The following is a 19,033-nucleotide window of genomic DNA, read 5'->3' as shown; positions in this document are numbered from 1 at the left end:
TCTACACCTGGGATTCCGGAGGTAATCTAAACTGACATTTGAATGCAGCAACAGGATGGGTATTGGATTATCAGAAGTGCTGTCTTTCAGATCAAATCTTTAACCTTTAGCCTTTACTCTAGTTTGACAGGGTGGGTGTAGGGTGGGGATGGGAGTTGGAGGTGTGGTGGGTGGAAGGAACAGTGAAAGATCCTAATGAGGGTAAAATACTGTCAGTGCTGGAAATCTGGAATAAAAACAGAAAATGTTGGAAAAACGCAGTAGGCCTGACTGCATCTGTGGAGAGAGAAACAGAATTAATGTTTTGAGTCCACTATGGCTCTTCATCATTGTCATATTATACTCAAAACATTATCTCAATTACTCCTGGTATCCTGACCAACATTTCACCCATGACCAAAGTCACCAGAAGGAAAAACATTAAGTAGGTCTTTATTTGTCTGATCTAACTGGAGGGCCGGGATTTTCCGGCCCCGCTACGGTGGGATCTGTCGCGGGAGATTAGGCGGCACAACAAAAAGTCCATTGACATTCAGCGGAACTGGACAATCTCAATGACAGGTAAAGTCGGAAAATCCCGCTCTAAGTAACTGACTGCTGTATTTGACGATGTAACAGAAGCAACTGCGCCTTAAAAAGACAATTGATTGAATGTTAAGCTTTTTGAGTTGTCCTGAGATCATCACAAGGCATGTTATGAATGCAGGTTCTTCATAGAATTTACAGTGCAGAAGCAGGCCATTCGGCCCATCCAGTCTGCACCGGCTCTTGGAAAGAGCACCCTTCCCAACCGCACACCTCCACCCTATCCCCATAACCCAGTTACCCCACCCAACACTAAGGGCAATTTTGGACACTAAGGGCAATTTAGCATGGCCAATCCACCCAACCTGCACATCTTTGGATTGTGGGAGGAAACCGGAGCACCCGGAGGAAACCCACACACACACAGGGAGAACGCTCAGACTCCGCACAGGCAGTGACCCAAGCCAGGAATCGAACCTGGGACCCTGGAGCTGTGAAGCAATTGTGCTAATCACTATGCTACCGTGCTGCCCACTATGCTGCCGTTCTTCCTAAGGCAGAGCTGAGCTCTGTCATGTATAATGTAATTCATGAGATTTCCTTATGACTTGTGTAAATCAAAAAACAAAACACCTGTCCCGAAATAAATCACAAATAACTATGGGAGCGTAAATAATAGATTATGGACTTGGTAGAAAAATAATTTATTTCTTTCAAAGTTAAACCTGTCTCCAGCAAATGTGGCAAAGACTGTCTTTCATGATTAGCTTCCTCATTCTCTCACAATACACAGCTAACCATTAATTTAAATTAAAAGAAAAATCTTGCAAATGGTTGAATTCAGAAATAAAAACAGATCACACTGGCAAAACATGGCGGATTAATCAGCACAAAGCAATGAGAACCCCCAGTAAAACAGGAATCAATGGGAATCAGGGGAAAACTCTCCATCCAGAGAAGGGGAGTGAATAACAGGTAAGCTCTTTCTTTCTTTTTCTTTTTTTATCTAGAGGGGATGGCAGGGAAGGTAGTGCAATGTTCCTCCTGCAGAATGTTTGAGGTGAGGGACGCCATCAATATCCCTGCTGATTTCATCTGTGGGAAGTGCACCCATCTCCAGCTCCTCAGAAACCGCGTTAGGGAACTGGAGCTGGAGCTGGATGAACTTTGCATCGTTCGGGAGGCAGAGGTGGTCATAGATAGAGGCTTCAGGGATGTAGTTACTCCGAAGAATAAAGATAGATGGGTGACAGTGAGAGAGGCTGGGAGGAAGCAGTCAGTACAGGGATCCCCTGTGGTCATTCCCCTTAGTAACAAGTATACCGCTTTGGATACTGTTGGGGGGATGACCATGATGTACAGGTCTCTGGCACGGAGTCTGTCCCTGTTGCTCAGAAGGGAAGGGGGGAGAGGAGTAGAGCATTAGTCATTGGAGACTCCATAGTTAGGGGGATAGATTTGAGATTCTGTGGGAACGAGAGAGACTCGCGGTTGGTGTGTTGCCTCCCAGGTGCCAGGGTGCGTGATGTCTCGGATCGTGTTTTCGGGATCCTTAAGTGGGAGGGGGAGCAGCCCCAAGTTGTGGTCCACATAGGTACCAACGACATAGGTAGGAAAAGGGATAGGGATGTAAGGCAGGAATTCAGGGAGTTAGGGTGGAAACTTAGATCTAGGACAAACAGAGTTGTTACCTCTGGGTTGTTACCTGTGCCACGTGATAATGAGACGAGGAATAGAGAGAGAGAGGAGTTGAACACGTGGCTACAGGGATGGTGCAGGAGGGAGGGTTTCAGATTTCTGGATAATTGGGGCTCATTCTGGGGTCGGTGGGACCTCTACAAATGGGATGGTCTACACCTGGACCAGAGGGGTACCAATATCCTGGGGGGGGGGAAATTTGCTAATGCTCTTCAGGAGGGTTTAAACTAGTTCAGCAGGGGTTTGGGAACCTGAATTGTAGCTCCAGTATACAGGAGGTTGAGAGTAGTGAGGTCATGAGTAAGGTTTCAAAGTTGCAAGAGTGTACCGACAGGCAGGAAGGTGGTTTAAAGTGTGTCTTCTTCAATGCCAGGAGCATCCAGAATAAGGTGGGTGAACTTGGGGCATGGGTTGGTACCTGGGACTTCGATGTTGTGGCCATTTCGGAGACATGGATAGAGCAGGGACAGGAATGGTTGTTGCTGGTGCCGGGGTTTAGATATTTCAGTAAGCTCAGGGAAGGTGGTAAAAGAGGGGGAAGGGTGGCATTGTTAGTCAAGGACAGTATTACAGTGGCAGAAAGGACGTTTGATGAGGACTCGTCTACTGAGGTAGTATGGGCTGAAGTTAGAAACAGGAATGGAGAGGTCACCCTGTTAGGGGTTTTCTACAGGCCTCCGAAAAGTTCTAGAGATGTAGAGGAAAGGATTGCCAAGATGATTCTGGATACATAGATTACATAGAACATACAGTGCAGAAGGAGGCCATTCGGCCCATCGAGTCTGCACCGACCCACATTAATCCCTCACTTCCACCTTATCCCCGCAACCCAATAACCCCTCCCAACCCTTATGGACACTACGGGTAATTTAGCATGGCCAATCCACCTAACCTGCACATCTTTGGACTGTGGGAGGAAACCGGAGCACCCGGAGGAAACCCACGCGGACACGGGGAGAACGTGCAAACTCCGCACAGACAGTGACCCAGCGGGGAATCGAACCTGGGACCCTGGCGCTGTGAAGCCACAGTGCTAATCACTTGTGCTACCGTGCTGCCCCACTAGGGGCATAGGGGATAGGGGCGAAAGTAACAGTGTAGTTGTTATGGGGGACTTTAACTTTCCAAATATTGACTGGAAACGCTATAGTCCGAGTACTTGAGATGGGTCTGTTTTTGTCCAATGTGTGCAGCAGGGTTTCCTGACACAGTATGTAGATAGGCCAACGAGAGGCGAGGCCATATTGGATTTGGTACTGGGTAATGAACCAGGACAGGTGTTAGATTTGGACGTAGGTGAGCACTTTGGTTACAGTGAGCACAATTCCATTGCGTTTACTTTAGCGATGGAAAGGGATAGGTATATACCGCAGGGCAAGAGTTATATCTGGGGGAAAGGCAATTATGATGCGATGAGGCAAGACTTAGGATGCATCGGATGGAGAGGAAAACTGCAGGGGATGGGCACAATGGAAATGTGGAGCTTGTTCAAGGAACAGCTACTGCGTGTCCTTGATAAGTATGTACCTGTCTGTCAGGGAGGAAGTGGTCGAGCAAGGGAACCGTGGTTTACTAAAGCAGTCGAAACACTTGTCAAGAGGAAGAAGGAGACTTATGTAAAGATGAGACATGAAGGTTCAGTTAGGGCACTCGAGAGTTACAAGTTAGCTAGGAAGGACCTAAAGAGAGAGCTAAGAAGAGCCATGAGGGGACATGAGAAGTCTTTGGCAGGTAGGATCAAGGATAACCCTAAAGCTTTCTATAGATATGTCAGGAATAAAAGAATGACTAGGGTAAGAGTAGGGCCAGTCAAGGACAGTAGTGGGAAGTTGTGCTTGGAGTCCGAGGAGATAGAAGAGGTGCTAAATGAATATTTTTCGTCAGTATTCACACAGGAAAAAGACAATGTTGTCGAGGAGAATACTGAGATTCAGGCTACTGGACTAGTAGGGCTTGAGGTTCATAAGGAGGAGGTGTTAGCAATTCTGGAAAGTGTGAAAATAGATAAGCCCCCTGGGCCGGATGGGATTTATCCTAGGATTCTCTGGGAAGCTAGGGAGGAAATTGCTGAGCCTTTGGCTTTGATCTTGAAGTCATCTTTGTCTACAGGAATAGTGCCAGAAGATGGAGGATAGCAAATATTGTCCCCTTGTTCAAGAAGGGGAGTAGAGACAACCCCGGTTTTGTGAAAGGTAGGTCGTGCCTCATAAACCTTATTGAGTTCTTTGAGAAGGTGACTGAACAGGTAGATGAGGGTAGAGCAGTTGATGTGGTGTATATGGATTTCAGCAAAGCGTTTGATAAGGTTCCCCACGGTAGGCTACAGCAGAAAATACGGAGGCATGGGATTCAGGGTCATTTAGCAGTTTGGACCAGCAATTGGCTAACTGGAAGAAGACAAAGGGTGGTAGTTGATGGGAAATGTTCAGACTGGAGTCCAGTTACTGGTGGTGTACGACAAGGATCTGTTTTGGGGCCACTGCTGTTTGTCATTTTTATAAATGACCTGGAGGAGGGCGTCGAAGGATGGGTGAGTAAATTTGCAGATGACACTAAAGTCGGTGGAGTTGTGGACAGTGCAGAAGGATGTTACAAGTTACAGAGGGACATAGATAAGCTGCAGAGCTGGGCTGAGAAGTGGCAAATGGAGTTTAATGCAGAAAAGTGTGAGGTGATTCATTTTGGAAGGAATAACAGAAAGACAGAGTACTGGGCTAATGGTAAGATTCTTGGCAGTGTGGGTGAGTAGAGAGATCTCGGTGTCCATGTACATAGATCCATGAAAGTTGCCACCCAGGTTGAGAGAGTTGTTAAGAAGGCGTACGGTGTGTTAGCTTTTATTGGTAGAGGGATTGAGTTTCGGAGCCATGAGGTCATGTTGCAGCTGTACAAAACTCTGGTGCGGCCGCATTTGGAGTATTGTGTGCAATTCTGGTCGCCGCATTATAGGAAGGATGTGGAAGTATTGGAAAGGGTGCAGAGGAGATTTACCAGAATGTTGCTTGGTATGGTGGGAAGATCTTATGAGGAAAGGCTGAGGGACTTAAGGCTTTTTTCGTTCGAGAGAAGGTTAAGAGGTGACTTAATTGAGGCATACAAGATGATCAGAGGATTGAATAGGATGGACAGTGAAAGCCTTCTTCCTCGGATGGTGATGTCTAGCACGAGGGGACATACCTTTAAATTGAGGGGAGATAGATATAAGACAGATGTCAGCGATAGGTTCTTTACTCAGAGAGTAGTAAGGGCGTGGAATGCCCTGCCTGCAACAGTAGTGGACTCGCCAACACTAAGGGCATTCAAATGGTCATTGGATAGACATATGGACGATAAGGGAATAGTGTAGATGGGCTTTAGAGTGGTTTCACAGGTCAGCGCAACATCGAGGGCCGAAGGGCCTGTACTGCGCTGTAATGTTCTATGTTCTATGTTCTATTGGAGCCATGCCTGGCACAAAGGCAGGTAGGTGTCTGTGGCTGTTTGAGGACAATCCCGTCAGTCTCAAGACATCCTTGCAGATGTTGCTCAGCGCACTTCTTGCCTAGATGAGTGCAGCTTCAACAACACTCAAGGAGAGAGTGGTTTTGGCACCCCCAAATTTTGTGACTGACAAGGAAGAGTGCTACTACTGGATTGTGATTGTTTTGGCCAGTTAGCCATTCTCCTATTTTCTATATCACAAACTTGATTCTGCTTCTTTCCAGTATGTATTTTTATGTCCCCTTTTCCACTGTGGAAGAAAACCCCTCAGAATATCACACAGTTAGAAACAGAATTTGAGCTCATTGTCACAATAACAACATCAATGCCCCTATCGTCACAAAAGGGCCTATCTTTTGATTCTTCATGGAAGATCTGCTTATTTATAATTTGGTGTCATCCAGGACAATACAGCCCACTTGATTACTATCCTCTTGTCATGGGCCAGGGTTTAGAGAACACCAAATTATATCATGGAGTTCACCTGACCCACAACCTTTAATAGAGTTTGGTTATGGGGAACACAAGGGCCCACTTTACAGGTATGATGCAACAGGTCTAAAGTATTTTAAAAACAAAACAATGTTCATTCTGTGAATCCAGTTAACATTTCATAAACCCACAGTAAACATCTTATCAACTACCAAACCTGATAACCCCCCAAAAAGATACAGTACTCTATAGGTAACCCTTTGTAACTTTCCTCACAACATTCATAAGCCAGAATACTTTTTAACAAAGACAGTAGGTTTGCATTCCTTACTGAAACAGGTATTACTTGGAAATCATCAAGTGATCTGGAGACATTCTATATCATGCAGAGAGAGACCAGCATATATCTGCTTGGTTTGAATGCAGCTCTCCAACTGAAAGCGAAACTAAACACAGAGCCAAAAAGAGCTTCCAGCTCAAAACAAAAGTAAGAAGCAGAGCAGAGTCCAGCTCCACCCACACAATGACATCACTGCAGCCATTTGATAAAACACACTTTTCTTAAAGGGCCTCTCACATGCCACCTCCCCCCAAGAAAAAAAACCAAACCATCAACTTCAAGATGGTTTCATTTTTCACCTTTTCACTTTCCTTCAAGAAGTATTGACAGTAAATATACGTTTTTTGGGGCAAAACAAAACACGCAAACATTTATAATAATATAGTCCATTTTAGTTCTTCTTCCTCCACAGAACCTGCTTCTCTTCATAACATTCGTGACAAAGCATCGGCTATCACGTTTTCTCGTCCTGCCACATGTATTATTTTTAAATGAAATGGCTGTAACATTAAACTCTATCGAAACAGCCTTGCATTGTTATTCCGGAATCGCTCCAAAAACATCAATAGATTATGATCAGTATATATAATTGTGTCAGACGAATTGCTGCTAATGTAAATTTGAAAATGTTGCAAAGCCAGCAGCAAGCTCAAAGTATCCTTTGTAGCGCACAAAGACTCACGAGAGACGAATAGTGATGAAGTCGATGAGGCTTTATTAAGCGTGACTTGTTCCCCGCAGTTCAGTAGCTGACTGGCCTGCAGGGGAGAACTCCAGATTCTTATACTCCGCCTTCAGGGCGGAGCTAGAGGTCAACAGCCAACCAGGACCCGGGATCTGTCAGCCAATGACATCACGGCTTCACAGTCCCACATGACCCCTAATGCATACTACCACATTCACCCCTTGTTAAAAATGAACCCGGCGGGGTGGTGCTTCGTATGGTGGTAAGGGTTTACAAGGCTGGTCCTGGGAGGAAAACTTTTGCATGTACAGAGGTTTTTTTTGTTTGTTTTGAACTATTTACAGTAAAAGGGGGAAAAGGAAAACGTTCTCGTTACAGTCCACAATATAGTAGTGTTACATTGATGCCACAAGTCGGTCGGGCGGTCTGGTCGTCCTCGTCGATCACCTCCGCCCCGGTGGTGGTGCTTGTTCCCGTGTTGTCGTCTCCGGGAGCCTTACGGTTTCTGCTTCCGCTTCACTTCTGGTCGGACCTGGGAGGAGGACCGATCCCCCCGGGAAGGGGGCGCTCGCGGGGTGCGCCGGTGGCAGGGAGGGGGTGATTGGTGTCGGGGGTGTGTGTGTGTTGCCGGCGGGCGCCAGATCTCGCAGGGAGACCGTGTCCTGTCGGCCGTCGGGGTACTCCACGTAAGCGTACTGCGTGTTCGCGTGGAGGAGGCGAACCCTCTCGACCAACGGGTCCGACTTGTGCGCCCGCACATGTTTTCGGAGCAGGATGGGTCCTGGGACCGCCAGCCAGGTCGGCAGCGACGTTCCAGATGAGGACTTCCTGGGGAAGACAAGGAGGCGCTCATGAGGCGTTTGGTTAATGCTAGTACACAGTAGCAACCGGATGGAGTGGAGAGCGTCCGGGAGGACCTCCTGCCACCGTGAAACTGGGAGGTCCCTGGACCGTAGGGCCAGTAGGACGGTCTTCCAGACCGTGCCGTTCTCCCTCTCTACTTGCCCGTTCCCCCGGGGGTTGTAGCTGGTCGTCCTGCTCGAGGCTATACCGTTGCTGAGCAGGAACTGGCGCAGCTCGTCACTCATAAAGGAGGACCCCCTGTCGCTGTGGACGTATGCGGGGCAACCGAACAGTGTGAATATGGTGTTAAGGGCTTTAATGACTGTGGCCGCTGTCATGTCAGGGCAGGGGATGGCGAAGGGGAAACGGGAGTACTCGTCCACCACGTTCAGGAAGTATATGTTGCGGTCGGTGGAGGGGAGGGGCCCTTTGAAATCCAGACCAAGGCGTTCAAAGGGACGGGAAGCCTTGATCAGGTGCGCACCATCCGGCCTGAAAAAGTGCGGTTTGCACTCTGCGCAGATGTGGCAGTTCCTTGTGACTGTACGGACCTCCTCCACAGAGTAGGGGAGGTTGCGGGACTTTATAAAGTGGTAGAACCGAGTGACCCCCGGGTGGCAGAGGTCCTCGAGAGAGGGTTTGGAGGCAGTTAATTTGTGCGTTGGCACATGTGCCGCGGGATAGGGCGTCGGACGGCTCGTTCAGCTTTCCGGGACGATACGTGATCTCATAGTTGAAGGTGGAGAGCTCGATCCTCCACCTTAAGATCTTGTCGTTCTTAATTTTGCCCCGCTGTGCATTATCGAACATGAAGGCGACCGACCGTTGGTCCGTGAGGAGAGTGAATCTCCTGCCGGCCAGGTAATGCCTCCAATGTCGCACAGCTTCCACAATGGTTGGGCTTCCTTTTCCCCTGAGGAGTGGCGGATTTCTGAAGCGTGGAGGGTTCGGGAGAAAAAGGCCACGGGCCTGCCCGCTTGGTTAAGGGTGGCCGCTAGAGCTACATCGGAGGCGTCGCTCTCGACCTGGAAGGGGAGGGACTCGTCGATGGCGCGCATCGTGGCCTTTGCGATATCCGCTTTGATGCGGCTGAAGGCCTGGCAAGCCTCTGTCGACAGGGGGAAGGTCGTGGTCTGTATTAGGGGGCGGGCCTTGTCTGCGTACTGGGGGACCCACTGGGTGTAATATGAAAAAAACCCCAGGCAGCGTTTTAGGGCTTTTGAGCAGTGCGGGAGGGGAAATTCCATGAGGGGGCGCATGCGTTCGGGGTCGGGGCCTATTATCCCATTGCGCACTACATATCCCAAGACGGCTAGCCGGTTTGTGCTAAACACGCACTTGTCCTCGTTGTATGTGAGGTTCAAGGCTTTAGCGGTCTGGAGGAATTTTTGGAGGTTGGCGTCGTGATCCTGCTGATCGTGGCCGCAGATGATCACGTTGTCGAGGTACGGGAACGTGGCCTGCAACCCGTGTTGATCAACCATTCGGTCCATCTCTCGTTGGAAGACCGAGACCCCGTTTGTGACGCCAAATGGGACCCTTAGGAAGTGGTATAATCGCCCGTCTGCCTCGAAGGCTGTGTACTTGCGGTCACTTGGGCGGATGGGGAGCTGATGGTAGGCGGACTTGAGGTCCACGGTGGAGAAGACCTTATATTGGGCAATCCGATTGACCATGTCGGATATGCGGGGAAGAGGGTACGCATCTAGTTGTGTGTACCTGTTGATGGCCTGGCAATAGTCTATGACCATCCTTTGCTTCTCCCCTGTCTTTACTACTACCACCTGTGCTCTCCATGGACTGTTGCTGGCCTGGATTATGCCTTCCTTCAGTAGCCGCTGGACTTCGGACCGAATGAATGTCCGGTCCTGGGCGCTGTACCGTCTGCTCCTAGTGGCGACGGGTTTTCAATCCGGGGTGAGGTTTGCAAACAAGGACGGGGGCTCAACCTTGAGGGTTGCGAGGCCGCAGATAGTGAGTGGGGGTATTGGGCCGCCGAATTGAAACATTAGGCTCTGCAGGTTGCACTGGAAATCTAATCCCAGTAATGTGGGCGCGCAGAGTTGGGGAAGGACGTAGAGCCTGTAGTTTTTAAACTCCCTCCCTTGCACCGTTAGGGTAACTATGCAGAAGCCTTTAATCTGTACGGAGTGGGATCCTGCAGCTAGGGAAATCTTTTGCGCACTGGGACGGATGGTCAAAAAACAGCGTCTTACCGTGTCGGGGTGGATGAAGCTTTCCGTGCTCCCGGAGTCGACCAGGCATGGTGCCTCGTGCCCGTTTATCAGCACCGTTGTTGTCGTCGTCTGGAGCGTTCGGGGCCGTGCTTGGTCCAGCGTCATTGAGGCCAGACGTGATCGTAGTGTTTGAGCTTCTTCCTCGAACCCCGTGGAGCCGTCGACACTGGGGTCCGTTGTTGCCGTCCAAGATGCGGTGGGGGTGAACAAAATGGCCACCCCCATGCATCGCACATGGCTGGGGGGTCACAAGATGGCGGCGGGGGTGGACAAAATGGCCGTCCCCATGCGTCGCACAGGTCTGGGGGATCCCAAGATGGCGGCGCCCCTCCTCCCCTCGTGGTGGCCGGGACCCAAAATGGCGGCGCCTGCGGGTCGCACATGGGGCGCTGGGGGGGTTGGGGAGCGTCAGAAACGCGCAGATCGCCTTGTTCTCCGGGGACAGCTGTAGTCGGGACCCAAACTGGTTGCGCCTGCGGGTCGTACATGGGGCGCTGGACAGTGGTGGCCGGGACCCAAACTGGTCTGTCCTTTAAAAGCACTTGTCTTTGCAGGGGCAGGCCAGTCGATTTCGGCGAGAGAACAGCTGGTGAGTCAGTTTCAGCGGGAGCAGTGCGGAAGTGGCTGCTGGGAGGTAAGTCTGTCCTTGTCCTGTCCACTTGTCTTTGCAGGGGCAGGCCAGTCGATTTCGGCGGGAGTGGAGCTGGCTGGTTAGTCAATTTCAGCAGGAGCTGAGAATTTTTTTTTTTTAAATTACTGTTTTAGGCGGGAACAGGAAGTCGACCCGCGGACGTCTGGGAAGACCCTCACCAATAAATTCTGGTGGAGAGGAAACCCGAGACACTACACGTGTAGTGTCTCCCACCCGCCCTCCTCCTCTTACCTAATAATAAAACCCATTGGTCTGAGGTAAGTACCATATTTTATTATATTATTATTATTTTTTATAAAAAATTTAATTTAGTTGTTAGCCAGATCTTGGTAGAAAGTTAGAGGAATGGCAGGGAAGGGAGTTCAATGTTCCTCCTGCAGGATGGTTGAGGTGAGGGGTGCAGTTAGTGTCCCTGCTGATTTTACCTGCAGGAAGTGTTGCCATCTCCAGCTCCTCCAAGACCGAGTTAGGGAACTGGAGCTGGAGTTGGAAGAACTTCGGATCATTCGGGAGGCAGACGGGGTCATAGATAGCAGCTTCAGGGAATTAGTTACACCAAAGATTGGAGATAGGTGGGTAACTGTAAGAGGGACTGGGAAAAAGCAGTCAGTGCAGGGATCCCCTGCGGTCGTTCCCCTGAGAAACAAGTATACCGCTTTGGATACTTGTGGGGGTGGGGACGTACCAGGGGTAAGCCATGGGGTACGGGCCTCTGGCACGGAGTCTGTCCCTGTTGCTCAGAAGGGAAGGGGGGAGAGGAGCAGAGCATTAGTAATTGGGGACTCTATAGCCAGGGGCACAGATAGGAAATTTTGTGGGAGCGTGAGAGACTCACGTTTGGTATGTTGCCTCCCAGGTGCAAGGGTACGTGATGTCTCGGATCGTGTTTTCCGGGTCCTTAGGGGGGAGGGGGAGCAGCCCCAAGTCGTGGTCCACATTGGCACTAACGACATAGGTAGGAAAGGGGACAAAGATGTCAGGCAGGCTTTCAGGGAGCTAGGATGGAAGCTCAGAACTATAACAAACAGAGTTGTTATCTCTGGGTTGTTGCCCGTGCCACGTGATAGTGAGATGAGGAATAGGGAGAGAGAGCATTTAAACACGTGGCTACAGGGATGGTGCAGGCGGGAGGGATTCAGATTTCTGGATAACTGGGGCTCTTTCAGGGGAAGGTGGGACCTTTACAGACAGGATGGTCTACATCTGAACCTGAGGGGCACAAATATCCTGGGGGGGAGATTTGTTAGTGCTCTTTGGGGGGGTTTAAACTAATGCAGCAGGGGCATGGGAACCTGGATTGTAGTTTTAGGGTAAGGGAGAATGAGAGTATAGAGGTCAGGAGCACAGATTTGACGTCGCAGGAGGGGGCCAGTGTTCAGGTAGGTGGTTTGAAGTGTGTCTACTTCAATGCCAGGAGTATACGAAACAAGGTAGGGGAACAGGCAGCATGGGTTGGTACCTGGGACTTCGATGTTGTGGCCATTTCGGAGACATGGATAGAGCAGGGACAGGAATGGATGTTGCAGGTTCCGGGGTTTAGGTGTTTTAGTAAGCTCAGAGAAGGAGGCAAAAGAGGGGGAGGTGTGGCGCTGCTAGTCAAGAGCAGTATTACGGTGGCGGAGAGGATGCTAGATGGGGACTCTTCTTCCGAGGTAGTATGGGCTGAAGTTAGAAACAGGAAAGGAGAGGTCACCCTGTTGGGAGTTTTTTATAGGCCTCCTAATAGTTCTAGGGATGTAGAGGAAAGGATGGCGAAGATGATTCTGGATAAGAGCGAAAGTAACAGGGTAGTTATTATGGGAGACTTTAACTTTCCAAATATTGACTGGAAAAGATATAGTTCGAGTACAATAGATGGGTCGTTTTTTTGTACAGTGTGTGCAGGAGGGTTTCCTGAAACAATATGTTGACAGGCCAACAAGAGGCGAGGCCACGTTGGATTTGGTTTTGGATAATGAACCAGGCCAGGTGTTGGATTTGGAGGTAGGAGAGCACTTTGGGGACAGTGACCACAATTCGGTGACGTTTACGTTAATGATGGAAAGGGATAAGTATACACCGCAGGGCAAGAGTTATAGCTGGGGGAAGGGCAATTATGATGCCATTAGACGTGACTTGGGGGGGATAAGGTGGAGAAGTAGGCTGCAAGTGTTGGGCACACTGGATAAGTGGGGCTTGTTCAAGGATCAGCTACTGCGTGTTCTTGATAAGTATGTACCGGTCAGGCAGGGAGGAAGGCGTCGAGCGAGGGAACCGTGGTTTACCAAGGAAGTGGAATCTCTTGTTAAGAGGAAGAAGGAGGCCTATGTCAAGATGAGGTGTGAAGTTTCAGTTGGGGCGATGGATAGTTACAAGGTAGCGAGGAAGGATCTAAAGAGAGAGCTAAGATGAGCAAGGAGGGGACATGAGAAGTATTTGGCAGGAAGGATCAAGGAAAACCCAAAAGCTTTCTATAGGTATGTCAGGAATAAGTGAATGACTAGGGAAAGAGTAGGACCAGTCAAGGACAGGGATGGGAAATTGTGTGTGGAGTCTGAAGAGATAGGCGAGATACTAAATGAATATTTTTCGTCAGTATTCACTCAGGAAAAAGATAATGTTGTGGAGGAGAATGCTGAGCCCCAGGCTAATAGAATAGATGGCATTGAGGTACGTAGGGAAGAGGTGTTGGCAATTCTGGACAGGCTTAAAATAGATAAGTCCCCGGGACCTGATGGGATTTATCCTAGGATTCTCTGGGAGGCCAGAGAAGAGATTGCTGGACCTTTGGCTTTGATTTTTATGTCATCATTGGCTACAGGAATAGTGCCAGAGGACTGGAGGACAGCAAATGTGGTCCCTTTGTTCAAAAAGGGGAGCAGAGACAACCCCGGCAACTATAGACCGGTGAGCCTCACGTCTGTAGTGGGTAAAGTCTTGGAGGGGATTATAAGAGACAAGATTTATAATCATCTAGATAGGAATAATATGATCAGGGATAGTCAGCATGGCTTTGTGAAGGGTAGGTCATGCCTCATAAACCTTATTGAGTTCTTTGAGAAGGTGACTGAACAGGTAGATGAGGGTAGAGCAGTTGATGTGGTGTATATGGATTTCAGCAAAGCGTTTGATAAGGTTCCCCACGGTAGGCTATTGCAGAAAATACGGAGGCTGGGGATTGAGGGTGATTTAGAGATGTGGATCAGAAATTGGCTAGCTGAAAGAAGACAGAGGGTGGTGGTTGATGGGAAATGTTCAGAATGGAGTACAGTCACAAGTGGAGTACCACAAGGATCTGTTCTGGGGCCGTTGCTGTTTGTCATTTTTATCAATGACCTAGAGGAAGGCGCAGAAGGGTGCATGAGTAAATTTGCAGACGATACTAAAGTCGGTGGTGTTGTCGATAGTGTGGAAGGATGTAGCAGGTTACAGAGGGATATAGATAAGCTGCAGAGCTGGGCTGAGAGGTGGCAAATGGAGTTTAATGTAGAGAAGTGTGAGGTGATTCACTTTGGAAGGAATAACAGGAATGCGGAATATTTGGCTAATGGTAAAGTTCTTGAAAGTGTGGATGAGCAGAGGGATCTAGGTGTCCATGTACATAGATCCCTGAAAGTTGCCACCCAGGTTGATAGGGTTGTGAAGAAGGCCTATGGAGTGTTGGCCTTTATTGGTAGAGGGATTGAGTTCCGGAGTCGGGAGGTCATGTTGCAGCTGTACAGAACTCTGGCACGGCCACATTTGGAGTATTGCATACAGTTCTGGTCACCGCATTATAGGAAGGACGTGGAGGCTTTGGAGCGGGTGCAGAGGAGATTTACCAGGATGTTGCCTGGTATGGAGGGAAAATCTTATGAGGAAAGGCTGATGGACTTGAGGTTGTTTTCGTTGGAGAGAAGAAGGTTAAGAGGAGACTTAATAGAGGCATACAAAATGATCAGGGGGTTGGATAGGGTGGACAGTGAGAGCCTTCTCCCGCGGATGGAAATGGCTGGCACGAGGGGGCATAACTTTAAACTGAGGGGTAATAGATATAGGACAGAGGTCAGAGGTAGGTTCTTTACGCAAAGAGTAGTGAGGCCGTGGAATGCCCTACCTGCTACAGTAGTGAACTCGCCAACATTGAGGGCATTTAAAAGTTTATTGGATAAACATATGGATGATAATGGCATAGTGTAGGTTAGATGGCTTTTGTTTCGGTGCAACATCGTGGGCCGAAGGGCCTGTACTGCGCTGTATTGTTCTATGTTCTATGTTCTATGGTTGCGCCTGCGGGTCGTACATGGGGCGCTGGGGGGGTTGGGGAGCGTTAGAAGCGCGCAGGAATCCTTGTTCGCCGGGGACCGCGGCGACCTCCCGGGACCGGCACACAGCCGCGAAATGGCCCTTTTTCCCGCAGCTCTTACAAGTCGCTGCGCGGGCCAGGCAGCGCTGCCGGGGGTGTTTCGCCTGGCCGCAGAAATAGCAGCGGGCTCCCACGGGACGACTTGGCGTCTGAACCGCGTAAGCCTGTGGGGTGGGGGGGAGGGGGGGGGTTTGTCGCGACGGGGGTCCACGGAGCCCAAGGGGCTGCCGCGCGGTCGGGGCCGTATGCGCGGACGTTTCGCGCGGCCACATCTAGTGAGGCTGCAAGGGCCCGTGCCTCTGAGAGTCCTAGCGACTCTTTTTCTAAAAGTCTTTGGCGGATTTGGGAAGAGTTCATACCAGCCACAAAAGCATCACGCATCAACATGTCCGTGTGTTCCATCGCGTTTACCGGCGGGCAGCTGCAGGCTCGTCCCAAAATTAGTAGCGCGGCGTAGAAATCATCTATCGATTCTCCGGGACTTTGCCGTCTCGTTGCGAGTTGGTAGCGTGCGTAGATCTGGTTCACTGGGCGAACATAGATGCTTTTTAGTGCTGCGAATGCCGTCTGGTAATCCTCTGCGTCTTCAATGAGAGGGAAAATTTCCGGGCTTACCCTCGAGTGCAGGACCTGTAGTATTTTCTGTGACCCGGCCGGGGGCCGTTCTGAGGTAGGCCTCGAAACAAGTCTGCCAGTGTTTGAAAACTGCTGCTGAGTTCACTGCGTTGGGGCTGATCCTCAGGCATTCCGGGATGATCCTGAGCTCCATAGTTCTTTTAAGCACGCTTAATAAATTGTAGCGCACAAAGACTCACGAGAGACAAATAGAGATGAAGTCGATGAGGCTTTATTAAGCGTGACTTGTTCCCCGCAGTTCAGTAGCTGACTGGCCTGCGGGGGAGAACACCAGGTTCTTATACTCCGCCTTCAGGGCGGAGCTAGATGTCAACAGCCAACCAGGACCTGGGATCTGTCAGCCAATGACATCACGGCTTCACAGTCCCACATGACCCCTAATGCATACTACCACATCCTTCTCAATCATTGAATACTTCTTCTGGTGCTCATTTAATTTGTTCGAAAAATAACCAATAGGCCGCTCTAGTTCTTCGTTGTCTTCTTGTAAAAGCACTGCACCTACGCCCACATCACTCACATCAACAGCCACTTTGAATGGTTTTGTATAATTTGGGATGGCCAACACAGGAGCATTGGTTAACACAGCCTTCAGGCCGTCAAATGCCTGTTGACACTCCGCTGTCCACTGAAATTTGCTACGCTTTTTTAGCAAGTCCGTCAGTGGAGCGGCCACACTGCTAAAGTTCGGCACAAGTTTCCAGTTAAATCCACTCATGCCAAGAAAGCGCATTACTTCCCTTCATGTCGAGAGTATTAGAAACTCCGCAATAACTTTTGTTTTCACATCCCGTCAGACCAATCGACCCTGTCTGACTGTATGGCCAAGGAATGTGACTTGGGCTTTTCCAAATTCACTTTTCGTTAGGTTTACCACCAAACCCGTCTCCTGAAGTCGATCGAATATCTCCATCAGATGCTTTAAATGTTCTTTCCATGTCTGACTGAAAATTACGAGATCGTCGATGTGTACCGCACAATTGGTTAATCCTGAAACAACTTTGTTAGTTAACCATTGAAATGTGGCTGGGGCGTTTTTCATGCCAAATGGCATAACTTTGAATTGGTACATACCATCTGGAGTCACAAAAGCTGAAATCTCCTTCACCCTTTTGGATAAAGTACCTGCCAGTAACCTTTAAGTAAATCCAGTTTGGAAATAAAAGCTGATTGTCCCACCGTCTCAATGCAATCTTCCAAACGTGGGATAGGATAAGAGTCCGTTCTTGTAACTGCACTAACCTTTCTATTGTCCATACACAACCGTTGTGTACCATCGGGTTTCGGAACCATCACTATAAGTGAGCTCCATTGGCTGCAACCCACTTCAATTATGCCATTTTTACGCATACGTTCAATTTCCATGTTAACCTGTGCCAATTTTAAAGAGTTAAGTCTATATGGATGTTGTTTAATTGGAACAGCATTTCCCACATCTACATCATGTATAGCCATTTTAGTACTTCACAACTTATCTCCACAAACTTGCCTATGTGATATCAATAACTCTTTCAGGTCAGTTTGTTTTTCCTCTGGAAGGTAACCCAACAATTTATCCCAATTTTTAAGAACATCCTCATTTTCCAATTTAATTTGAGGGTGTCAAATTCAAAGTCATCTGGATTTGGTTCTTCACTTTGAGTTACAATCATTAAAACCCCCTCCTTTTGCTCTCCTTCCCTTTCAAAGCACCTTTTAAGCATATTCACATGACACACTCGGTGAGTTTTCTTCTATCTGGCATTCTTACCACATAATTCACCTCACTTAATTTCCTTTCAAACTGATAAGGTCCACAAAACTTTGCTTTTATAGATTCACCTATCACTGGTAATAATGCTTAAACTTTATCTCCACTGGCAAAACTACGAACTTTTGCTTTCTTGCCTGCTACCTGTTTCATCACATGTTGTGCAACCTTTAAATGTTGTCTAGCCAATTTCCCTGCTCTTTTTAATCGTTCCCTAAAATTTGACACATAATCCAATAATGTAAGTTCTGACTGCTCACTTATCAATTTTTCCTTAATCATTTTAAGTGGTCCTCTTACCTCTTGACCAAAAACTAGTTCAAAAGGACTGAATTTGGCTGGCTCATTAGGTGCATCCCCAATTGCAAACAGTACGAATGGAATTTCTGTATCCCAATCCTCTAGATAATCTTGACAAAAGCCCTCAACATTGTCTTTAATGTCTGATTCCACCTTTCTCACGCTCCCTGTGATTCTGGATTGTATGCAGTTGATTTTAAATGTTTTATTTCTAAACGATCCATAACTTCTTTGAATAACCTTGAGGTAAAATTTGGTCCTTGATCCGATTGTATTTCTGTGGCTAGTCCATATCTAGTAAAGACTTTAAGTAACTCCTCCACAATCTTTCTAGCTGTAGTATTGCGTACTGGAATGGCTTCTGGAAGCCTAGTAGACACATCCATTATGGCCAAAAGATATTGATTCCCACTTTTCGTTTTAGGAAGCGGTCCGATGCAATCAATTAAGACCCTTGTAAAAGGTTCCTCAAATGCTGGAATGAGTATTAAGGGCACTGGTTTTATCACTGCTTGAGGTTTCCCTAACACTTGACATGTGTGACATGATTGAAAACATTTAAGGACATCTTTATGTAGTCCAGGCCAATAAAAATGTTTTTGTATTTTAGCTTGAGTTTTCCTTACTCCCAAATGATCTCCCACTGTTACCTCATGTGCAACTCGCAACACCTCCTTTCTATACCCTACCGGCAATACTACTTGATGAACTTCTGCCCACTTTCCATCTGCCTGCATATGTAAAAGTCTCCATTTTCTCATCAAGACATAATTTTTACGGTAATAACATTCTGGTATGCACTGAGATTCCTCCTCTGTGTATGCTTTCTGATCCATTTGTTTTATTTCTATATCTTTCTGTTGTAACTCCGCCAATTTTCCTGAACTAAAAAATCTGGCTCATCCTCCACCTGTTCTTGTTCTTTTTCAACCATCTGATCAAAAATTATTTCTGATAATTGAACTTCAACTTCATCTTCACTCTTTGATTTCTCCTCTTGTCTTAGCCTGTGACTTTACAACCTTGTAACTACACAATCCGGAAAAGTCCCAGGATATTCGTCCTTCAACACTTCAGTCGTCTGATTTTCCACTGGCTTACCAACCACAGTAGGCATCATTCCTACCTGCG

This window comes from Scyliorhinus torazame, chromosome 1, assembly GCF_047496885.1.
Source record: "Scyliorhinus torazame isolate Kashiwa2021f chromosome 1, sScyTor2.1, whole genome shotgun sequence".
Classification (NCBI taxonomy): Eukaryota; Metazoa; Chordata; class Chondrichthyes; order Carcharhiniformes; family Scyliorhinidae; genus Scyliorhinus; species Scyliorhinus torazame.
This window is presented reverse-complemented; position numbering follows the sequence as displayed.